The 27030-nt window shown below is 28.9% G+C and overlaps 1 protein-coding gene and 1 long non-coding RNA gene across 2 annotated transcripts in view; one reads left to right on the top strand and one right to left on the bottom strand.

The window, feature by feature from the left end:
- LOC142238801 (uncharacterized) overlaps positions 1 to 27030 on the bottom strand; it is a 56724-nt gene that overhangs the window by 16164 nt on the left and 13530 nt on the right. The window lies entirely within an intron of this gene.
- On the top strand, positions 23268 to 24188 carry LOC142241396 (uncharacterized). Its single transcript, XR_012723615.1, has 3 exons — positions 23268 to 23379; positions 23443 to 23814; positions 23983 to 24188. It is a non-coding gene; the product is annotated as an uncharacterized LOC142241396 (long non-coding RNA).

Raw genomic sequence — 27030 nt, 5'->3', positions numbered from 1 at the left:
TACAAATTTTCTTTTCGTGAGTGTGCGTGAGTCCTACAAAACAATATCCTGAGTAAAATATTACTCACGTGCACACCTCTAATTGAAAATATATGTATCCAATTTTCATCACATTAATTTATCTGTAACCCCATTCCTATGCGCTAGAGTATGAGAAGGCCTTCCTATTCTCACATTGCTTCCATTTTTCCACACCTCCAAGTCACTATTTGTTAAACCAAAAGATGAGCTCTAAACTGTCTATGTAAAATAAATTTATTTTTTGACGTAGTCATCGATTGTTGGTGCATCTTCTCTGTATAGCGGTAATTTTCTGTGTTTGGTGATATGTCGTTGTAGTCTTCATTCTCTGTTGCCAACTTGGACATAATGCATGCCAAGCTATGCCATACAATTGCAATTGCAACTGTGTATAGTATTGTGACGTTATAAATCCGATACCGGCAAAAGTTTCATAAAAGCAAGCGTTGGCGGTATCTTCACCAACGATGACAACAACAACAACACCACAAAAGGTCTGCGAGTAGTTAACATATTTCACTTTGTAACGCATTTGTTTTGTCAATATTTAAAAGGTCAGTTGCAAGTGCTTGGACAGACATAACAAGGAAAAAAATTTTTTTTAAAAATATTGGAGAAACAAAAACATGTACACATGCCCATGGGGTATATCTGGGAAATATATCTTAACCGTTAAGTAAAAGTAAATGATCGTAGCCAATGTATAAAAGAAGATGGTATTGCTTGTAGTGAGGATGATCATGTACAAGAACTGGTAGAAGATATAGAAGTCTATATTGCTTGGCGATGATGGAAAAAAGACATTTCAAAAGGAAATCAGCAGAAGCTGATTTTTCCATCAAATCAAGTGACTGTGAGAAATATGAAGATGCAGCATTTGTAAAAACAAGAACTAGCCAGTTAGCCGGTCAATACATATTTGCCTATAGGGGGTTTGTGTCTTAAGTCTTTTGTTTTTATCGTTGTATTTTTTTTTTATTTTTTCCAAAACATGTTTTTCATCTTCTTGTCGCTGTTAGTGATTTATTATTTTACTTAAACTATTAAATGGGTGAATATTTTGTGCATGTTGAACTCTTGTTAATGAGTTGTGGACACTTTTTAATTAATACTCTTTTTCTCAAGCTGTTGATGATGATGACATAGCAATGTTTCAACTTTGTTAATAATGCAATGGTAGCTGAGGTGTTGCTGTAATTACAACTGGTTGTATTAATTTCTCTTGTATGGTAAATGGTGAATGCTTCCGTTACCTATTTCCCCTTACATATGGTGTGTGAATAACTTAAAAAGTTGGTTGAACCATAACAATGATACTGCAATTGGTTTTACATTGACTTTGAATTACCTACCATAATGCGATAAGTGGAATTGGCCACACGAAAAGTTGGTTAAAGCAAACCATATTTGTAATGGTGTTAGTATTTTCACGATTAAATTTTCAACTAATATATAGTTAATAATATTTTAGTTAAATTGGAAAGGGCTCATGTTGAGCGGATATGATTATATGATATCTTACTACTGTAAGGTGAATTATATGAGGGTAAGGTGAAATTTTGTGTAAAATAAAACTTTGTATTTTGTTTTTTTCTTTCAATTTCATTCGCTGCCATAGTTATGCAAAAGCTAGAAATACAGAAATCGAATGTAGAATTTTCATATTCACACACTGAAAAAAATATTGTAGTGAGGTCAAAGATTTCATGTCTTTAAAATACGAATGCAAATTTTGCTTAGCATAGAAGACGCATTTCTCTAATATAAAGTTTTTCTCCTTGTCCAAAAGTTGATAAACTTTGCAATGAAGTTGTATTGTCCTTATAATTAAGTGATTTGACTTAAAAATGGGTATCATAACATGAAAGAAAATATGTTTGGGCTAAGGTCAACTTGACTTTAAAAATTTAGAAAAAATCTTTAAATTTAATGAAATTGTCTTTAAATTTTTTGTCTTTTTGCATCTTGACTACAAAGCAAAAAATCGTTCAAATATAGGACATGTTTTTCAACACTTTATTTTAAAGACGTTTTTTACTTGAAACACATCATAATTTCTACTAGAAGTCGAGTCTTAATTTGGAAAATAAAACCCGATTTTAAAAGAGAATTGTGTCTTAAAAGTATCCTTACTGGTATTCTCCGCTTCTTTGGCTCGGAATCAATACCAAATTTTTTTAAAGTGAAGACAAAATCTTTGGAACCGGGTATGCTTTTTTTCAGTGCAGAAAGACAAAATTTTCTATACAAATAAAATTTTGACAAAAATTTCTATACAAATAAAATTTTGACAAAATTTTCTATAGAAATAAAATTTTGACAAAATTTTCTATAGAAATAAAATTTTGACAAAACTTTCTATAGAAATAAAATTTTGACAAAATTTTCTATAGAAATAAAATTTTGACAAAATTTTCTATAGAAGAACATTTTTGAATACATTTAGTAGAAATAAAATATTGACAAAAATTTGTATAGATATAAAATTTTGAAAAAAAAAAAAATCTATAGAAATAAAATTTTGACGAAATTTTCTATACAAATAAAATTTTGACAAAATTTTCTATAGAAATAAAATTTTGTCAAAATTTTCTAGAGAAATAAAATTTTGACAAAATTTTCTAGAGAAATAGAATGTTGACAAAATTTTCTAGAGAAATACAATTTTGACAAAATTTTCTATAGAAATAAAATTGTGACAAAATTTTCTATAGAAATAAAATTTTTACAAAATTTTCTATAGAAATAAAATTTTTACAAAATTTTCTATAGAAGAAAATTTTTGAATACATTTAGTAGAAATAAAATATTGACAAAAATTTGTATAGAAATAAAATTTTGAAAAAAAAAATCCTATAGAAATAAAATTTTGACAAAATTTTCTATAGAAATAAAACTTTGACAAAATTTTCTATACAAATAAAATTTTGACAAAATTTTCTATACAAATAAAATTTTGACAAAAATTTCTATACAAATAAAATTTTGACAAAATTTTCTATAGAAATAAAATTTTGACAAAATTTTCTATAGAAATAAAATTTTGACAAATTTTTTTTATAGAAATAAAATTTTGACATAACTTTCTATAGAAATAAAATTTTGACAAAATTTTCTATAGAAATAAAATTTTGACAAAATTTTCTATAGAAGAACATTTTTGAATACATTTAGTAGAAATAAAATATTGACAAAAATTTGTATAGATATAAAATTTTGAAAAAAAAAAATCTATAGAAATAAAATTTTGACAAAATTTTCTATACAAATAAAATTTTGACAAAATTTTCTATAGAAATAAAATTTTGTCAAAATTTTCTAGAGAAATAAAATTTTGACAAAATTTTCTAGAGAAATAGAATGTTTACAAAATTTTCTAGAGAAATACAATTTTGACAAAATTTTCTATAGAAATAAAATTGTGACAAAATTTTCTATAGAAATAAAATTTTTACAAAATTTTCTATAGAAATAAAATTTTTACAAAATTTTCTATAGAAGAAAATTTTTGAATACATTTAGTAGAAATAAAATATTGACAAAAATTTGTATAGAAATAAAATTTTGAAAAAAAAAATCCTATAGAAATAAAATTTTGACAAAATTTTCTATAGAAATAAAACTTTGACAAAATTTTCTATACAAATAAAATTTTGACAAAATTTTCTAGAGAAATAAAATTTTGACAAAATTTTCTATAGAAATAAAATTCTTACAAAATTTTCTATAGAAATAAAATTTTGACAAAATTTTCTATAGAAATAAAATTTTGACAAAATTTTTTTATAGAAATAAAATTTTGACAAAACTTTCTATAGAAATAAAATTTTGACAAAATTTTCTATAGAAATAAAATTTTGACAAAATTTTCTATAGAAGAACATTTTTGAATACATTTAGTAGAAATAAAATATTGACAAAAATTTGTATAGATATAAAATTTTGAAAAAAAAAAATCTATAGAAATAAAATTTTGACAAAATTTTCTATACAAATAAAATTTTGACAAAATTTTCTATAGAAATAAAATTTTGTCAAAATTTTCTAGAGAAATAAAATTTTGACAAAATTTTCTAGAGAAATAAAATGTTGACAAAATTTTCTAGAGAAATAAAATTTTGACAAAATTTTCTATAGAATTAAAATTTTGACAAAATTTTCTATAGAAATAAAATTTTTACAAAATTTCCTATAGAAGAACATTTTTGAATACATTTAGTAGAAATAAAATATTGACAAAAATTTGTATAGAAATAAAATTTTGAAAAAAAAAATCCTATAGAAATAAAATTTTGACAAAATTTTCTATAAAATAAAATTTTGACAAAATTTTCTATACAAATAGAATTTTGACAAAATTTTCTATAGAAATAAAATTTTGACAAAATTTTCTAGAGAAATAAAATTTTGACAAAATTTTCTAGAGAAATAAAATGTTGACAAAATTTTCTATAGAAATAAAATTTTGACAAAATTTTCTATAGAAATAAATTTTTAACAAAATTTTCTATAGAAATACAATTTTGACAAAATTTTCTATAGAAATACAATTTTGACAAAATTTTCTATAGAAATAAAATTTTACGAGTTGGAAACTGCCCAATTTGGATATCGTCCAAAGTTACAGTCCAATTTTCTAAATCTTCTAATATCTGTAGTGCTTAGTTCTTAAACAAAATTGTCTTTCCCAAATATTTATTTAATCACACTTTTTTGGGTTTTTTCAGTTTCTCTGCATGATCTCTTAAAATATTAACAAAGGTAAGCGTTAAATATTGATCTTACTAAGTGATTTTTTTATAATAATCACTAGATTATCATTTCATATCAGAAATTCCTTAAATATTTGTACCACCTATGGTCCAATGAATAAATAAGCCTACATAAGTAAGCCATTGGTGATGTAATTTGCAACATAATACAAATGTAGTTTTCATCATTTGCTCCGAACAAAAACAAAAACATGCAACTTAAACAAAAAATAAATCCCCCATAGTAAAGTCAAAAGAAAGACTTGGAAAAATTGCAAATAAATGTCCAAATTGCAAAAATCATTGGCCTGCCGTTGGCCTGTCAACTAAACTATGGCAATTTATGTTTGAAATGTAGCGAAATTTTGCAAATCGAAACTGAAATTTACCAAATATTGCATAAAGCCATGGTCAGAAATAAAAGGCAAGACAAAAAGTTGCCGCTATAACAAAAACGCACTATGATTACAGGTATTTACCTGGGGCCATTTATAGATGACTAGGAAATATGAAGACCATATAGAGTAGTTGTAGTAGTGGTGGCGGAGACTATTTGGGTGATATGTATTGACTGTGGAACTGGTTATCCGTTATGTAGACCAGCAGGTTAAACATACCAAAGTCCTAGTTAAATAATGGCTATTTTGAGAGCAGGTTAAAAATATTCAAAAGGAAATTTCTAATGAAATGTCGTCACTGTTTTTCTTGTAGCAGGTTTTTATTATTTGTTACATAGTCACATATGATGAAAAATTGCAATAAAAATCCTTTTAGTTGATATGAACTAAGTTTGCCTGCATAAAAACAAAAGACTTAAGAGACATACTTTCAGAATATTTCTTTGTTGTTAGATCTCTCTCTCTCTCTCTTTGTACTCTGTTATCATAAGCTCTTGTTTGATATGAACTAAGTTTGCCTGCATAAAAACAAAAGACTTAAGACACATACTTTCAGAATATTTCTTTGTTGTTAGTTCTCTCTCTCTCTCTTTGTGCTCTGTTATCATAAGCGCTTGTTTATGATTATGAGCAATAGGGCTCTCGTTTTATAGACGTTATATAATTTAAATATGCAAAGCTTATATATAATTTGCAATTACACCCAAAACCAATTATCTAGTGAAAAAATCTCCATACAAGTGAAAGTACATTCACATAATTTTTATACCCTCCACCATAGGATGGGGATATATTAACTTTGTCATTCCGTTTATAACACATCGAAATATTGCTCTAAGACCCCATAAGACTAAGACTAAGTCTGGGTCGTGGTGAAATTCTGAGTCGATCTAAGCATGTCGGTCCGTCTGTTGAAATCACGCTAACTTCCGAACGAAAAAAGCTATCGACTTGAAACTTGGCACAAGTAGTTGTTATTGATGTAGGTCGGATGGTATTGCAAATGGACCATATCGGACCGCTTTTACGTATAGCCCCCATATAAACCGACGCTCAGATTTGGCTTGCGGAACCTATTAGAGGAGCAAAATTCATCCGATCCGGTTGAAATTTGGTACATGGTGTTACTACATGGTGGTATCTAACAACCATGCAAAAATTGGTCCATTTCGCTCCATAATTATATATAGCCCTCATATAAACCGATCCCCAGATTTAGCTTGCGGAGCCTTTAAGAGAAGCAAATTTCATCCGATCCGTTTGAAATTTGGTACTTGGTGTTAGTATATGGTCTCAAACAACCATGCAGGAATTGGCCGATATCGGTCTATAATTATATGTAGCCACCATATAAACCGATCCCCAGATTTGACCTCCGGAGCCCCTTGGAAAAGTAAAATTCACCCGATCCGGTTGAAATTTGGTACGTGGTGTTAGTATATGGTCTCTAACAACCATACAAAATTGGGCCCATACCGGTCTTAATTATAATAACGCCCATTTGACCTCCGGAGCTCTTGGAAGAGCAAAATTCATCCGATTCGGTTGAAATTTGGAACGTGGTGGAATTTGGTACATTGCGCTAGTATATAGCCGCTAACAACCATGCCAAAATTGGTCCATATCGGTCTATAGTTATATATAGCCGATCCCCAAAAATAATCTACCAACATTTTATTTCTATAGAAAATTTTGTCAAAATTTTATTTCTATAAAAAAATTTTTCAAAATTTTATTGCCATACAAAATTTTGTCAATATTTTATTTCTATAGAAAATTTTGTCAAAATTGTAATTCTATAGAAAATCGCTAAATTTCGATAGAATTTGTCCTTGAACCATAAAACTTCCCTGGAGATCGATCAAAAACTGCGACATTTTTTTGTGAACAAAAAAGGGATAGACAAACGGTTGGACGTTTGGATGGACGGACAGATTTCTAGAGCTTCCTTATTTCAGGAGGAAATCCTGAATCAGCCAAAAACAATATTTATTCACCTGCTCTATCTAACTTTTACCCACTCATTTTTTCACTTTTTTTTTCAATTTTTAAAAGCACGCGTCAGTATTCAAAATACACGTATGTTATTGGATCATATCCAAATCCGTTAAATATCCAATCATCAACATTCAGTGATCAGTTAAACGATCAAAAGCCACAAAAGTAAAAGTGAGTATACAAAAATTGGAATCATACACACGGTAGCGGTCTGCTTCACTTTCAATCGTTTAAACGCTATTCCAAATGACCTCAATCATATTTCTGTTGTACTCTGGCGATTGCTACCTACTACAGACGGTAGCTACTCCTGATGGTGCCAATTACGCATTATGACCGAGACTTGTGGTCAATATAGAGGAATAACAGCCAATAGTTATACAAATGATAATAGCAATAATGTATCCATTATTATCTCTGTGGCCGACCACTTGAAATGATCGACATAAATATGTTTTGAGGAGGATTTTGTAAATGGTTCATTCATTTAAATGACATCGTTTGTATGTCAGTATAGTTGTATTAACCATATCACTGTCACTGTTAATGATATTTAACATTTTCAATGGGCATTGCTGCCAACTTGAAATATAATTTTTTAGTATCAGCTTTGTGGTACTGTTTTAAGGCATTAAATAAAATAATAAGGAAATGGGATGAAATGTTTGAAGAATTATGTCATTTATATGCCAACTAGTGGTATAACAAAAATTAAAATTAAATATTTCATATCTATGCAAAAAAAATAATATATTTTCTCCATAGCGAAGCAATGGTTGTCTTTCATTAGTCTACGATAAACATTTAGCCTGCCACGAAAGATTTTTTTAAAAAGCGTCAATTTATTCCCCTTTTAATTTTATTTTGAAATTTTTGATCTAAATTTTGTGGTTAGTATGAAAAAAATGTTTTTTCTTCTATAGAAATTTTTGACAAAATTTTATTTTTATAGGAATTTTTGTCAACATTTTATTTCTATACAAATGTTGTCAAATTTTGTTTCTATAGAAAATTTTGAAAAAATTTTATTTCTATAGGAAATTTTGTCAAAATTTTATTTCTATAAAAATGTTGTCAAACTTTGTTTCTATAAAAAATTTTGACAAAATTTTATTTCTATAGGAAATTTTGTCAACATTTTATTTCTATAGAACATTTTGTCAACATTTTGTTTCCATAGAAAGTTTTGTCAAAAATTTATTTCTATATATACACTGAAAGAAGAGTTTTCTTTTCTGGGGAACAATATTTGAGACAATCTACGATTTCTTTCCGTTTTAAAAAAAATTCCTGTTAGGCAAATAAAAGAGATTATCTACAATCGGGCCAAGTTGCTTTTAATGACAATAGTTCATAATAACTAAGATGAATTTTGTTTGTCTAAAATTTCGTTCAGGAGGAAAGCATTTTTTTGTTGTTTGTAGGGCCGCAGTTTGTAGACTTCTTCAATTCTACGTGGAACATCCAGGTTTTCGGGATAGATCACAACCACGTTGCCACTCGTGCCAACAATAATCTACCAAAATTTAAAGAAATTTTCACCAAACATCTACCAAATGTAAAAAATATTTTTTTTTTGAAAATTGTGATCAATTTTTTGGATATTATGAAAAAACTGTTTTTATTTCCGAAAGAAATGTTTTATTTTTTTTTATATTAGCACTTTATTTCAATATTTGCACTATTATATATTATGATCCTGTCGCTAATAGTATGGGTGTATAAATATCCCTTGAATTGTAAATGTTTCGAATTTTAAATGTTTTAACGATTTTAGCTTGCACCAACAAGGGAAATTTACAACTTCTACAAAAAGGGAGAACTTACAATGGACTTTGATAGTATGAAACATTTTTAAAGATATTGAATGTATTGAAACTTTTGTCAAAATTTTATTTCTACTGAAAATTTTGTCAACATTTTATTTCTACTGAAAATTTTGTCAACATTTTATTTTTACTGAAAATTTTGTCAAAATTTTATTTCTATTGAAAATTTTTCAAAATTTTATTTCTATAGAAAATTTTCTCAAAATTTTATTTCTATAGAAAATTTTGTCAAAATTTTATTGCTATAGAAAATTTAGTCAAAATTTTATTTCTGTAGAAAATTTTGTCAAAATTTTATTGCTATAGAAAATTTTGTCAAAATTTTATTGCTATAGAAAATTTTGTCAAAATTTTATTTCTGTAGAAAATTTTGACAAAATTTTATTGCTATAGAAAATTTTGTAAAAATTTTATTGCTATAGAAAATTTTGTCAAAATTTTATTTCTATAGAAAAATTTGTCAAAATTTTATTTCTATAGAAAATTTTGTCAAAATTTTATTTCTATAGAAAATTTTGTCTAAATTTTATTTCTAAAGAAAATTTTGTCAAAATTTTATTTCTATAGAAAATTTTGTCAAAATTTTATTTCTGTAGAAAATTTTGTCAAAATTTTATTTCTATAGAAAATTTTGTCAAAATTTTATTTCTATAGAAAATTTTGTCAAAATTTTAGTTCTGTAGAAAATTTTGTCAAAATTTTATTGCTATAGAAAATTTTGTCAAAATTTTATTTCTATAGAAAATTTTGTCAACATTTCATTTCTATAAAAAATTTCGTCACAATTTTATTTCTATAGAAAATTTTGTAAACATTTTATTTCTATAGAAAATTTTGTAAACATTTTATATTTATAGAAAATTTTGTCAAAGTTTTATTTCTAGAGAAGTTTTTGTCAAAACTTTATTTCTACTGAAAATTTTGTCAAAACGTTATTTCTGTAGAACATTTTGACAAAATTTTATTTCTATTGAAAATTTTTTCACAATTTTATTTCTATAGAAAATTTTGTCAAAACGTTATTTCTGTAGAACATTTTGACAAAATTTTATTTCTATAGAAAATTTTGTCAAAATTTTATTTGTATAGAAAATTCAAAATTTTATTTCTATAGATAATTTTGTCAAAATTTTATTTCTATAGAAAATTTTGTCAAAATTTTATTTCTATAGAAAATGTTGTCAAAATTTTATTTCTATAGATAATTTTGTCAAAATTTTATTTCTATAGAAAATTTTGTCAAAATTTTATTTCTATAGAAAATTTTGTCAAAATTTTATTTGTATAGAAAATTTTTATTTCTATAGAAAATTTTGCCAAATTTTATTTCTAAGGAAAATTCTGCCAAAGTTTTATTTCTATAGAAAATTTTGTCAAAATTTTATTTATATATAAGTTTTTGTCTAAACTTTATTTCTACTGAAAATTTTGTCAAAATTTTATTTCTATTAAAAATTTTGTCAGAATTTTATTTCTGTAGAAAACTTTGTCAAAATTTTATTTCTGTAGAAAATTTCGTCACAATTTTATTTTTATAGAAAATTTTGTAAAAATTTTATTTGTATAGAAAATTTTGTCAAAATTTTATTTGTATAAAAAATTTTGTCAAAGCTTTATTTGTATAGAAAATTTTGCCAAATTTTACTTCTAGGAAAATTCTGCCAAAGTTTTATTTCTATAGAAAATTTTGTCAAAATTTTATTTCTATAGAAAATTTTGTCAAAATTTTATTTCTATAGAAAATTTTGTCAAAATTTTATTTCTATAGAAAATTTTGTCAAAATTTTATTTCTATAGAAAATTTTGCCAAAACTTTATTTCTATAAAAATTTTTGTCAAAATTGTATTCCTATAGAAAATTTTGTCAAAATTTTATTTCTTTAGAAAATTTTGTCAAAATTTTATTGCTATAGAAAATTTTGTCAAAATTTTATTTCTATAGACAATTTTGCCAAATTTTATTTCTTTAGAAAATTTTGTCAAAATTTTATTGCTATAGAAAATTTTGTCAAAATTTTATTTCTATAGAAAATTTTGTCAAAATTTTATTTCTATAGAAAATTATGTCACAATTTTACGACACAGAAACAACTTTGGATTCTAGTTGAAATGGTCTCACAGTACCACTTGTTATTCATTGAGCTACACATAGAATCGTTGATAAGAGAGAAGGTCACCACTTGTGGTATCACAATAATCAGTATTTATTAGCATGACGAAATCATAACTGCGCTCAAAAGATATAGTTAAGGACCAACTTAAAATTTTCAATTAACTATCTTATAACAATTGAAAAATCATTTTATAATATTTCAAATGGATGACTCTCCCCTGCCGACTAAACTAAATGAGATTTAGAACTTAGTGATTTTGTGTTCTACATGTTATAAAAATATGTACCTAATCTAACTGAAATTTAACATAGCAGTTTACTATAGCGTAGATATAGCCCATATATGCATCGCCCTAATATTTATGCCACAACTTTTAACTCTGCATTTGCATGAAATACTGGTAAGGAGGTCGGGTGAAAATTACATTAATATCTCTTTCCAAAGTAAGACATTTGCATCAATTCTTTGTTGTCTTTGTTTTTTTGGGGTAATAACAAAATTGCTTAATTATTTACACTAAAATATATTTTCAATGTAAAACCATGGATTTGCTTTCCATAAATCTTAAAGTTATGACTTCAGTCCAAACTATACAAATAGCCAAATTTTTTATGCACATAATTTCTATGAAATCATGTTTTAGCCAAAACGGCATTTGTGAACTCCAAGCCTAAGCTGAAAATTGTACACTAAAAGTGCCAATTAAAGTTAATTGCGTGAAGTGGCTACTGGTGACAAATTCACCATAAAAATGACGATAATTACAAAAAAGTGATGGTTTTTAATGATCTGCTTAATGTAACGAATCACCATGAATTTTTCTCAAAACAAACTTCATCTATAATAGCCAAAGACATTGCAATTACAATGACCTTAAACATGACATATATGAAAGATATTGATAAATGTGATCCATATCTCTGTGGTAATGGCAGATGGTTTGATCTTCGATTTGATTTATAAAAAAAAATAAAAATGCAATTATTTAATAGAAAAAAGGAATCTTAATTAAAACCATAGTAGAAATGTTGTCCGGGAAATTCACCTGTTGGCGTTGAAAATATCCAGGCCATGTAAAAGTGTGTCCCAGATAATTGCCTTCACTTTTATTTTATTCATATTACACACAGTCTGTACCAACGATAAAGAGGTGTCTGTTCACTGTAATAAAATTTGTAACAAATACCAAAGTATTGTGCAATTTCTTTGGTAAATAAAAGCAAAACGTGAATTCTTGTATTTCGGACAGACTTACTCCGAAAGAAAAAAAAATCACACAATAATGCTGGCTGAACAGATGCATGATGGATAGATGCTGCAACTTGAATTTTTCTGAATGACTGCCTCAAGATGTTAGTTATCATGGTTAGGCATATTGGGATATAATGTTGGAGCTTAACTTTTATGATGGAATATTATAAACCAAAAAAAAAAATGAACAGTAAAATAAAAACACCATAAATATTGAGAGGAGATAAACATTCGATCTAGTCTAGGAGAGTATTCGATCTAGACTATTCTGAAATAGGACTTACTCTCAAAGGAAAAGTAAATGAAAATTACAAGAGCCAATTTATTTCAGTTCAAGAAAATTAAATTAGAACAAGAACGCCAGTAAGTTCGGCCAGGCCGAATCTTATGTACCCTCCACCATGGACTGCGTAGAAACTTGTACTAAAGACAGTCGTCCACAATCGAATTGCTTGGGTTGCGGTAACACTTGTCGATGGCAAAGTATCTTAAAACTTCTTTACACCGTTTTCTAAATTGTAAGTTAGTCCATACGGGGTATATATTAAACAAAAAAGGCGTATTAAATACGTATATAATTCAGTTTGACAAAATTTTCCATAGAAATTAAATTTTGACAAAAATTTCTATAGAAATAAAATTTTGGTAGATTGTTTTTTTCAACCGGAACGGATTCAACCGGATCGGATGAAGTTTGCTCCTACAAGAGGCTCCGGAGTTCAAATCTGGGGATCGGTTTATATGGGGGCTATATATAATTATGGACCGATAGGGAGCAATTTTTGCATTGTTGTTAGAGAATATATACCAACACCATGTACCAAATTTCAACCGGATGAAGTTTGCTCCTACAAGAGGCTCCGGAGTTCAAATCTGGGGATCGGAATTTTGCTCCTCCAAGAGGCTCCGTAGGTTAAATCTGGGGATCGGTTTATATGGGAGCTATATATAATTATAGACCGATATGGACCAATTTTTGCATGGTTGTTAGAGACCATATACTAACACCACGTACCAAATTTCAACCGGATCGGATGAATGTTGCTCCTCCAAGGGGGCTCCGAAGGTCAAATCTGGGGATCGGTTTATATGAGGGCTATATATAATTATGGACCGATATGGACCAATTTTTGCATAGTTATTAGAGACCATATACTAAAACCATGTACCAAATTTCAGCCGGATCGGATGAATTTTGCTCCTCCAAGAGGCTCCGGAGGTCAAATCTGGGGTTCGGTTTATATGGGGCTATATATAATTATGGACCGATATCGACCAATTCTTGCATGGTTGTTAGAGACCATATACTAACACCACGTACCAAATTTCAACCGGATCGAATGAATTTTGCTCCTCCAAGAGGCTCCGAAGGTCAAATCTGGGGATTGGTTTATATGGGACCGATATGGACCAATTTTTGCATGGTTGTTAGAGACCATATACTAACACCATGTACCAAATTTCAACCGGATCGGATGAAGTTTGCTCCTACAAGAAGCTCGGGAGGTCATATCTGGGGATCGGTTTATATGGGGGCTTTATATAATTACGGACCGATATCGACCAATTCTTGCATTGTTTTTAGAGACCATATACTAACACCACGTGCCAAATTTCGACCGGATCGGATGAATTTTGCTCCTCCAAGAGGCTCCGGAGGTCAACTCTGGGGTTCGGTTTATATGGGGGCTATATATAATTATGGACCGATATCGACCAATTCTTGCTTTGTTATTAGAGACCATATACTAACACCACGTACCATATTTCAACCGCATCGGATGAAGTTTGGTCCTACAAGAAGCTTCGGAGTTCAAATCTGGGGATCGGTTTATATGGGGCTATATATAATTATGGACCGATATCGACCAATTTTTGCATGGTTGTTAGAGATCATATACTAACACCACGAACCAAATTTCGACCGGATGAATTTTGCTCCTCCAAGAGGCTCCGGAGGTCAACTCTGGGGTTCGGTTTATATGGGGGCTATATATAATTATGGACCGATATCGACCAATTCTTGCTTTGTTATTAGAGACCATATACTAACACCACGTACCATATTTCAACCGGATCGGATGAAGTTTGGTCCTACAAGAAGCTTCGGAGTTCAAATCTGGGGATCGGTTTATATGGGGCTATATATAATTATGGACCGATATCGACCAATTTTTGCATGGTTGTTAGAGATCATATAGTAACACCACGAACCAAATTTCGACCGGATCGGATGAAGTTTGCTCCTCCAAGGGACTCCGAAGGTCAAATCTGGGGATCGGTTTATATGAGGGCTATATATAATTATGGACCGATATGGACCAATTTTTGCATGGCTGTTAGAGACCATATACCAACACCACGTACCATATTTCAACCGGATCGGAAGAAGTTTGCTCCTACAAGAGGCTCCGGAGTTCAAATCTGGGGATCGGTTTATATGGGGGCTATATATAATTATGGACCGATATTGACCAATTTTTGCATGGTTGTTAGAGACCGTATACTAACACCACGAACCAAATTTCAACCGGATCGGATGAAGTTTGCTCCTCCAAGGGGCTCCGAAGGTCAAATCTGGGGATCGGTTTAAATGAGGGCTATATATAATTATGGACCGATATGGACCAATTTTTGCATGGTTATTAAAGACCATATACTAACACCATGTACCAAATTTCCACCGGATCGGATGAATTTTGCTCCTCCAAGAGGCTCCGGAGGTCAAATCTGGGGTTCGGTCCTCCAAGGGGCTCCGAAGGTCAAATCTGGGGATCGGTTTAAATGAGGGCTATATATAATTATGGACCGATATGGACCAATTTTTGCATGGTTATTAAAGACCATATACTAACACCATGTACCAAATTTCCACCGTATCGGGTGAATTTTGCTCCTCCAAGAGGCTCCGGAGGTCAAATCTGGGGTTCGGTTTATATGGGACCGATATGGACCAATTTTTGCATGGTTGTTAGAGACCATATACTAACACCATGTACCAAATTTCAACCGGATCGGATGAATTTTGCTCCTACAAGAAGCTCCGGAGGTCATATCTGGGGATCGGTTTATATGGGGGCTTTATATAATTATTGACCGATATCGACCAATTCTGGCATTGTTATTAGAGACCATATACTAACACCACGAACCAAATTTCTACCGGATCGGATGAATTTTGCTCCTCCAAGAGGCTCCGGAGCTCAGATCTGGGGATCGATTTATATGGGAGCTATATATAATTATAGGCCGATGTGGACCAATTTTTGCATGGTTGTTAGAGACCATATACCAACACCACGTACCATATTCCAACCGGATCGGATGAAGTTTGCTCCTACAAGAGGCTCCGGAGTTCAAACCTGGGGATCGGTTTATATGGAGGCTATATATAATTATGGACCGATATGGACAAATTTTTGCATGGTTGTTAGATACCATATACTAACACCATGTACCAAATTTTAACCAGATCGGATGAATTTTGCTCCTCTAAGAGGCTCCGCAAGCCAAATCTGAACGTCGGTTTATATGGGGGCTATACGTTAGGTTAGGTTAGGTGGCAGCCCGATGTATCAGGCTCACTTAGACTATTCAGTCCATTGTGATACCACATTGGTGAACTTCTCTCTTATCACTGAGTGCTGCCCGATTCCATGTTAAACTCAATGACAAGGGACCTTCTTTTTATAGCCGAGTCCGAACGGCGTTTCACATTACAGTGAAACCACTTAGAGAAGCTTTGAAATCCTCAGAAATGTCACCAGCATTACTGAGGTGGGATAATCCACCGCTGAAAAACTTTTTGGTGTTCGGTCGAAGCAGGAATCGAACCCACGACCTTGTGTATGCAAGGCGGGCATGCTAACCATTGCACCACGGTGGCTCCCGTGGGGGCTATACGTAAAAGTGGACCGATATGGCCCATTTGCAATACCATCCGACCTACATCAATAGCAACTACTTGTCCCAAGTTTCAAGTCGATAGCTTGTTTCGTTCGGAAGTTAGCGTGATTTCAACCGACGGACGAACGGACATGCTTATATCGACTAAGAATTTCACCACGACTCAGAATATAAATACTTTAAGGGGTCTTAGAGCAATATTTCGATGTGTTACAAACGGGATGACAAAGTTAATACCCCCCCCCCCCCCATCCTATGGTGAAGGGTATAAAAAAATTTCCTCAATTTAGGAAAATCGTAAAAACTTTACTCTCTGATAAGATCTTATTTAAATTATTTTATTTTAATTTTATAGATTTTTTTAGTTTAAATTAATAATTAAGTTTAATTTATTTTTTGATACTATAATTTAATTTAAGTAAGTTGTTGCAATTTAATTTAGTTTCATTTGACTTAAATCAATTCTCTTTAATCCACATAACACTATATATTTTTTATAAAACCATTTTGTAATAACCCTTTTAGTATACCCGTTTAGCTGTCGTTGCACCATTCAAACCATAACAGGCGTTGGTTCCATTAGTTGCAACCTGATGTTGTCTCTATATTTGATCACTTTCAATTGATGGCATATCGAGTTTAAAAGTTTTCAACCATGATGCTATGCCAAATTGCATCAACAGAGCAAAAGGCGTATACGCAATATTTTCCCAGATACTAGTAATGGCAAAATAGTAACAGAAATGATAATTCAGTTGAATTAAATTCCAAAAGCATTCATTGCAAGTGGCTGGCTCACTTACAGCTTTAGGATACAGAAGAGACAAAAAAAAAAAATGGGGAAAAATCTAGGCTAACTAAGCTTCTCGCAGTGTCTGGCTATCTTTTCTTAATGGCCAAATGAGTGAATGGTCGTCTATGGAATATGCCATTCTTCGTTTTTTTTTCTTTTCTTGAGATTTTGGGGGGTAACTGGATATTTTTAGTTATGCTTGGTACGCAACCATTACAGAAACTATTTAAAAGCTTGAAAAATCGAAAAGAAAAAAATAGTATTATAGATTTTTCATGCCTTATGACATGAGAGGCTGTCATGTTATTCCCTCCCCTGTGGCTGATATGCAAAGTATTGAGGCCAATTTTTGGTTTTACGCACGTCATCCGACAAAGTAATTGCGTTCAAACGTTCGTTGCTTAAATCTTTTGTATGGTGCTAGTTAGCTAAGTATATTTACAATTAATTTGTGGTTATAAATTAGAAAATCATATAAAAGAATTTTATTACATTGGCCACAAAGACTTATGGGTGATTTTGTTTATGGGCTTAACATTTTTATGAAAAATTCATTTCATAATTAATTTAAAATGTGGCATATGAACGGATTTCTGAATGAATGAATGATTGAGACATTATGGCACCTGGTAGAGTGAGATATATTTTTTGTGTATAAATCATTTTGTTAATGGCATTTTGATTGCTTATGTTCATAAATAAAAAAGATTGAAGAATTATTAATTATTTCATTTTCAATAAAGTTTAAAATTCAAATTCACACCAAAAAAAATTGTAATCAAGGAACCCATATAGCTTTAAATAAATAATCTATAAATTGTTTTTATTTTAATTTAGAAAAATAGACTTTTTAAAATTTGAAAAATGTCTAAAACTTTTGCTTCTTATAACAATGCTCAATCAAAAAGTGCCAAGTCGGGACGTCAAAAATCGATTTTTATTTAGCAATTGCAATTGTTTGAGCTTTTCCAAATTGTACATTGATTTTTAGAAATATTGAAACATATCGAAAAGTTCACCTTTTGCATTTTATAACAATGCATAATTGTTACCCAAGAAACGATACAAAATTCACAAGCAATATTTAGGGCACTGAAATCATAACATTCTAGTCGATTTATTTCAAAAATCAATTTTTAATAAATGTCCATGGAAAAAATAAAACCTTTTTTCCAATTTGAATACGGATCTGTAATTCTTGTTCAATGCGTGCGTGACCTCGACCCGAGTTTGGCAGCCATGGTACAAAGTAACAGCTGCCATTCAAATTTGTTTCTTAAGTCTTTTGTTTGTGCTTGGATATTTTTCATAGCGACTACGAGAAACATTTAAATATTATTTGTTGTTATAGAATTCAATGATTTCCAATCACCAATTAATTTGATTACCATTTTTATTTTTATTTTATGTCTGCGTGCAGTTTTCCGTTGATTTTATGTAAAGCCAAAGTTTTCAGATAAATGATAGAAAACAAAAGTGAGTGTTTGATTAATATTTTGCCATGACACTCCATCCATTTGCATAAACAATGGATACAACCCGGCTGAAATTTCCATCGGGTATGTATAAACTTGTCGAGCTCGACTTTTTTAATCTTCAAATCCATTAATCGACACATTTTCTTTTTTTTTTGAAAATCGATCCGAAATCGACTTTTTTAAATTTTAAAAATGTCGAAAAGTTCTCTATTTGATTCATAAAACATTACCCAATTCATACACAGAAATCCATATAAAATTCGTAAGCGTCATTTAGGCCACAGAAATTATTCCATTCCAGTCGATTTTTTTATAATAAATCGCCATGGAAAAAAATAAAACATTTTTTTTTAATTTAAATACGTTTCTGAAATTCTTGTTCAATGCGTGCATGACCTCGACCCGAGTTTGGCAGCCATGGTACAAAGTAACAGCTGCTATTCAAGTTTGTCTCTTAAGTCTTTTGTTTATGCCTGCGTATTTTTCACTGATTCAATGATTTCAAATCACCAATTAATTTGATTACCATTTTTATTTTTATGCAACTCGGTCAGAGAATGTCTGCGTGCAGTTTTCTGTTGATTTTATGTCCAGCCAAAGTGTTGAGATAAATGATAGAAACCAAGAGTGAGAATGTTTGATTTTTGATATTTGCTATGACACTCCACCCATTCGCATAAACGGCTGACTATCTGACTATTCACTGAAGTGGATAAATGCTAAAATTTATCTTACAATTTTTTTGTGTGTGTAATTGTATGATGTAACTGGAGTATATTGTGCCTGGATCACCGCCTTGTAGAGGAAAAATTTAAAAATTGGGCTATTGGATAACATGTCCATATATGTGTAGTTGACATGTTAATTGAAATATGTGATTTGTTAAATATAGAGTGAGCAAAAAAACAAATGTGAAAAATAAGCGGCAATAATATGGATATTATGGAAATCATGATTTAAGATTGGACCACGTGTGTCTAACATAAAATTAGAAAGTATTGACGTCCAATATTGGAAATATTTTTTGCTTTTGCCTATAAGATACATAATATAGAAAATTTGTCAATTCATTTACAGTACATATAAAATATTAAGTTATATAAGCCAATTGTGATTTCACACAGTATATATAGGTATTTGTGTTGTGTAGGTATTTGTTCATATATTGCTAAATCTCCAAGTGTTCTTCATAGGTTTTAACAAATGGAGTGACTGAAGACCCTACACACATAAAAGTTACCTCACCATGAAAAAGAAAATGTGGGTTTATTTTAGAAAATTTTAAATCAAATTAATTTTAGTTATTTCAAAGAAAATGTACTCATTTTAGAAAAATGTAACAAAGATCAACTAATTACCATGAACCAAAATAAAATCGGCCATCGAAATTTTCGTCGACATTTTTCTGAGGATATGTATATTTCCATCAAAATCTGTTCATAACTTTGACTTAGAATCAAAATCCACATTTCCTAAAAATCCACATTTCCCTAAAAGATTCAACGGCATCGTTTGGATGTTTGCCTTAATACCTCTGGGCGTATTGTGTTAAGGGCAATATTTTTACCCAATATGAAATTGGTTCCTTATTTTTGCTTTCACGGTTGAAAGTAAAGTTATGTCAAGTGACATAATTCCAAAAAGAGTCCAATAAATAGAAGGAATTGAATAAATATGCGAATTACACAATATGGATAAATTTATAATTTATGTCCATGGATGGATGTCTCTAGGAGTCCTTGTCTACATCAATCAGTGAGCCAGACGGAGGAACTCGATGCGATATACAAGGGCGGTAGGAATATCATTTTATTCTCAACGGGCAACAACAATTTACTTCAATAAAATGCTACTATCGGAGTCACATCCAGATTGTATTTGCTTATTTTACCAAATGTGGACACTCCTGCTGTAGAAGTTTTCTTAAAAATGAAATAGAAACAATATCCTGTATTTGTATGGTAAATAGCGTTTGCGTTCTGTGCAAGGTGCTCTTTTCCTTCGATACCTACGATCACACATGCTATTCAAGATGGTCATATGTTGGGTTTTCATCTATGCTTCCGCCATTGTTTTTTTATAATTCACAAGATTAGATTTATGTTACAGAAGGGTCCCACCAACTTTTGGCAGAATTCTACAAAAAATGTTAGATTTTTTTACTGTTTGGTAGATTGATAGAGTTCTTGATGTTTTGGTAGATTTTTCAAATTATTCCTCTTCAACTAACTACCTCTTAACTAATTTTCTATAGATAAATAAATAAATTTTCTATAGAAATAAAATTTTGACAAAATTTTCTATAGAAATAAAATTTTGACAAAATTGTCCATAGAAATAAAATTTTGACAAAATTTTCAATAGAAATAAAATTTTGATAAAATTTTCAATGGAAATAAAATTTTGACAAAATTTTCAATGGAAATAAAATGTTGACAAAATTTTCAAAGGAAATAAAATTTTAACAAAATTTTCAATGGAAATAAAATGTTGACAAAATTTTCAAAGGAAACAAAATTTTCTATAGCAATACATTTTTTTTTGTTTGGTATTCGGTTTGATGCTATTCAAGGTGGTACGTTGGGTTTTCATCTATGTGACCGCCATCGTTTTTATTGATTCACAAGTTTTTTTATAGAAGGGTTCCGCCCATGGTTGCCAGAGTTGGTAGAATTCTACCAAAAATGATAGATTTGTACTGTTTGGTAGATTGGTAAAATTTTTGATGTCTTGGTACGTTTTAAATTGTTCCTCTCCAACTAAAAGGTTCTTCACAAATTTTCTATATAATTAAAATTTTAACAAAATTTTCTATATAATTAAACTTTTTACAAAATGTTCTATATAATTAAAATTTTTACAAAATTTTCTATAGAAATAAAATTTTGACAAAATATTTCAATATAAATAAAATTTGGGAAAATATTGTGTAGAAATAATGTTTTGACAAAATTTTCTATAGAAATGCAATTTTGACAAAATTTTCTATAGAAATGTAATTTTGACAAAGTTTTCTATAGAAATAAAATTTTGACAAAATTTTCTATGGAAATAAAATTTTGACAAAATTTCCTATAAAAATAAAATTTTAGCAAAATTTTCTATATAATTAAAATTTTAACAAAATTTTCTATAGATATAAAATTTTGACGAAATTTTCTATAGAAATACAATTTTGACAAAATTTTCTATACCCGTGTAAAAATTGGAGGATCCAATCCTATCTAATAATATAAAATTGGATCTAATTGGATCTGTTCAGATATTGGTTCAGACATAAATAGATATGCACAGATATGCTATATATGGTGCTAGATCTGGTTAGATATAATTGCAGATCTCATCATGTATAGTATAATATCTAATTATATCTGGCATATCTAATAATATATGCTTAGATAGGACCATATATAGCACTATATCTAATAAGATATGGTAGATATAACATCATATCTGACTATATATGGGGTTAAATACGGTCCAAAATATAATAAAAAAAATCATGAATAAGTTAAAAAGATTTTTGAAATACACGTCTAAAAAACTATTCGAGATATATACACAAAGTTACAGATGGAAAAATAACTTTTGTTTATTTAACGAACTTACATAATACATCTTAAAGTATTTGGCAGTTTATAAACATGTTTTTCGAGTTTCAGAACATGGTTGAGCTCCTTCACTTCAGATGGTTTAACAATCTAAAACAGTCAGTTTTGGAAATGGATATAATAATCAGCGCCAGTTTTTAAATGTTTTATCGCATACTGCTGGTTGACGTCAAAAAGAGTAATAAAAATAAATTGTTGAAAATGCGCAAAGAAACGCCTTTTTTTATTAATTGTACAGTATAGATATTAGTTTTGGTATTTTTATATAAAAGGGATGTGTAGATATTTCTATCCACTTGACACCTCGAGTAGTAAGAAAAATGTGGGTTTCATCAAAACACTCATTTAGTATTTGTCGTTCCCATGCGCTTGGAGTTTAATTAACCTTTCATCCAAAGCATTATTTAGTATCCTAAGTAGATTACAAAATGAATTTTTATTTTGAAATATACTCATATAAAAAGACTGCTGTAGGAAACATTGACTGCTGTTTTTTTGGTAAACAAAAAAGTGCTGTTTTCGCAGTTTTTCTGCGAAAGTACAATCTGTTAGTTTGGAATAACAGACATACTGCCCAAAAGTTAGTAGTTTGCTTAATTAATAGAACTTCAAACATTAAAAAAACGTTTAGTAGATTTTGATTATGCAATAACATTTCTGAACAAGTCGCCCTTTTTAATATATGTCCCACTCGGAGATAGTAATTTACATTTTATTTAAAACATTTTTAATCGCGGGAAACGTTTCCTTCAAAAGAGCAATGGTTTTGTTGCTTGTCGTAATTGTAAAAAGTAAACGTTGCCCAGATCACCAAAAAGTCGTACCTTGAGGATGGGTGCTTCAATACCTTCTTGGTTTTCTAAGCAAGAAGGTGACGCAGGCACCGAGTGAAATGAGCCTCATTAGTCAAGATGATTTTAATATTCATATAGTAAATTTAATTTAAAATTTCAAACAACAAAAGTTTCTTCTTGTTTCATCTATCATACGTTCTAATAAATGGGTTCTATACATTATAAAAGTGCTTCATGTTTTTAGTGTGAACGATCCATCAGTTTTAACAACAACCTCAATGTCATTATGTCAAATGTCAACGCCGTCAGGGGCATCACTTCTAAACAAATTTAACGCAAGACTAGCTGAGAAAATTAATAAATTTAATATATTTGTTTTAAATGTGTTCCTTTGATAAAGTGTATATCGTTTCCTTTATTGCGGAGATTATGTAGGTAAGTAGATTGTATTTGTTATTTCCTTAGTAGTCATTTTCATATTGTTTTACTATTTTCTAGATTTGGAAAAAAAGAAAACCTCAGTGGTGTACTGGTTAACATGCCCGCCTTGCATTCAAAAGGTCACGGGTTCAATCCCAGTTCCGATCAACACCAAAAATTATTTCGGCGGTGGATTATCTCCTCGCAGTAATGTTGGTGACATTTCTGCTTCAAAGATTCTCTAAGTTGTTTCAGCGCAACGTGAAATGCCGATAGGACTCGATTACAACAAGGAGGTCCCATGTTATTGAGCTAATTATTGAATCGAGCAGCAGTCAGTGATAAGTGAGATGTTGATCACTGTGATGTCATGATGGTCTGAATAGTATGTATGAGCCTAAAACAACAGCCTATCGCTATACCTAACCTAATCCCGAATACACTTTAAATGTGAGTATTAAAAGCAACATAAAATTATATGGCAATTTTTATTGCAACTTAAAGAAGAATGATCCAAAACAATACTAATACTTGCTTACATAGTTCAATATATTCCCATATTTGTTTATTCATATATTTGTTTAATAATTGTTTTTTTTTTACTTAATTTCATTGCAGATTGCCTTAACGCTGTAATACTTTATTCGCGTGTCTAAGTCCAAAGCAGAAGAAACAAAAGAAAAAACCCTTGGACAACACTCTAACTCAACTGTCAATACTCTTAAATAGCTTTGATGGATCAATTTAAATTAAACATATTTATTATGCACATACTTTTTGTCTGTATTATTAAATAAAACAATTGATCTCATTTGATATACAAATTATGGGCTTTTATGTGTTGAAAGATCTCGAAAGATACAATTGTATCAAATAATATACAATTGTATCAAATAATATACAATTATATCAAATTAGATCTGATTAGATGTGTCTCATTTTTGAGATCTGATCAGATCCAATTTCATAGTATTTAGATCTGACCAGATATAACCATTTTTCGGATCTGCTCAGATCTGACCATATCTTGGCTCAGATTTAACCATATCAAATCAGATCCCCCAATTTTTACACGGGTAGATATAAAATTTTGACAAAATTTTCTGTAGAAATAAAATTTTGACAAAATTTTCTACAGAAATAAAATTTTGACAAAATTTTCTATAGAAATAAAATTTTGGCAAAATTTTCTATAGAAATAAAATTTTGACAAAATTTTCTATAGAAATAAAATTTTGACAAAATTTTCTATAGAAATAAAATGTTGACAAAATTTTCTATAGAAATAAAATATTGACAAAATTTTCTACAGAATTAAAATTTGGACAAAATTTTCAATACAATTTTGACAACATTTTCTATAGAAATACAATTTTGACAACATTTTCTACAGAAATACAATTTTGACGAAATTTTCTATAGAAATAAAATATTGACAAAATTTTCTATAGAAATAAAATTTTGACAAAATTTTCTATAGAAATAAAATTTTGACGAAATTTTCTATAGAAATACAATTTTGACAAAATTTTCTATAGAAATACAATTTTGACGAAATTTTCTTTAGAAATACAATGTTGACAAAATTTTTATAAAAATAAAATATTGAAAAAATTTTTTTAAAGAAATAAAATTTTGACAAAATTTTTTTAAAGAAATAAAATTTTGAAAAAATCTTCTAAAGAAATAAAATTTTGACAAAATTTTCTATAGAAATAAAATTTTGACAAAATTTTCTATACAAATAAAATTTTGATAAAAGTTGGGTTTTCATCTATGCGACCGCCATCGTTTTTATTGATTCACAAGTTTTTTTATAGAAGGGTTCCGCCCATGGTTGCCAGAGTTGGTAGAATTCTACCAAAAATGATAGATTTGTACTGTTTGGTAGATTGGTAAAATTTTTGATGTCTTGGTACGTTTTAAATTGTTCCTCTTCAACGAAAAGGTTCTTCACAAATTTTCTATATAATTAAAAATTTTCGATAGAAATAAAATTTTGACAAAATATTTCAATATAAATAAAATTTGGGAAAATATTGTGTAGAAATAATGTTTTGACAAAATTTTCTATAGAAATGCAATTTTGACAAAATTTTCTATAGAAATGCAATTTTGACAAAGTTTTCTATAGAAATAAAATTTTGACAAAATTTTCTATGGAAATAAAATTTTGACAAAATTTTCTATAAAAATAAAATTTTAACAAAATTTTCTATATAATTAAAATTTTAACAAAATTTCCTATAGAAATAAAATTTTGATAAAATTTTCTATAGAAGAAAATTTTGACAAAATTTTCTAAAGAAATAAAATTTTGACAAAATTTTCTATAGAAATAAAATTTTGACAAAATTTTCTATAGAAATAAAATTTTGACAAAATTTTCTATAGAAATAAAATTTTGATAAAATTTCCTATAGAAATAAAATTTTGGCAAAATTTTCAATAAAAATAAAATTTGGACAAAATTTTCTATAAAACTATCTTTTTGACAAAATTTTCTAAAGCAAGAAAATTTTGACAAAATTTTCTATAGAAATAAAATTGTTCTATAGAAAAAAATTTTGACAAAATTTTCTAAAGAAATAAAATTTTGACAAAATTTTCTATAGAAATAAAATGTTGACAAAATTTTCTATAGAAATAAAATTTTGATAAAATTTCCTATAGAAATAAAATTTTGGCAAAATTTTCAATAAAAATAAAATTTGGACAAAATTTTCTATAGAAATACAATTTTGACAAAATTTTCTATAAAACTATCTTTTTGACAAAATTTTCTAAAGAAAGAAAATTTTGACAATATTTTCTATAGAAATAAAATTTTGACAAAATTTTTATAGAAATAAAATTGTAACAAAATTTTCTGTAGAATAAAATTTTAACAAAATTTTTTACAGAATAAAATTTTGACAAACTTGTTTACAGAAATGACATTTTACAAAAAATTTTTTAAAGTAATAAAAAATGGACAAAATGTTCTATTGAAATAAAATTGGGACAAAATTTTGTGTAGAAATTAAATTTTGATACAAATTTCTATAGAAATAAAATTTTGACAAAATTTCCAAGAGTTTTTACCTCTCGGCATGCCATAAACAGAAAGAAGAAAATTGTATTATGGAAAAGTGGAATACCTCGTGTGAATATGAAACTATATAAATTTTATGAAATATATTTTATTTATATATTTTATTTGTATGATTTGATTTAATAAACTATGGTAAAGTTTGTAAAAATATCATGGATTCTTTACCACAAATTGTAATTTCTTGAACCATGGCTTCAAAGCGTAATCATATGCAAAGACAATATAAAAGTTTTCCAAAAGTTCTTAGATTACCTGTAACCTATCAAATATCAGTGGCTGTATATTTACACAATAGACACACTTCCGATATGCTCTGTAGGTGTTCTTTATAGAATCTTAAATCTTAGTTACTCAATGTGCAATCGTCTTAATACGATTACGACAAAAACCAAAAGGCGGTAACATGTGTGGAAATCATTTGTCGAAACTAAAGAGAGAGAGAGAGAGAGAGATAAGAGGAGAGAGAATGATTCAGTTGAGATTCTAACAGAAATTTGATCAGATGTGACAAGCCGAAATAATGACAACAAACAAGTTTGTTGCTTAAGTCTTTTGTTTAGTTTTTTATTTCT

Source organism: Haematobia irritans, chromosome 5 (assembly GCF_050003625.1).
Source record: "Haematobia irritans isolate KBUSLIRL chromosome 5, ASM5000362v1, whole genome shotgun sequence".
NCBI classification, from domain to species: domain Eukaryota; kingdom Metazoa; phylum Arthropoda; class Insecta; order Diptera; family Muscidae; genus Haematobia; species Haematobia irritans.
Note: the sequence above shows the minus strand (reverse complement) of the source record. Positions and strands in the feature narration are given on the sequence as shown.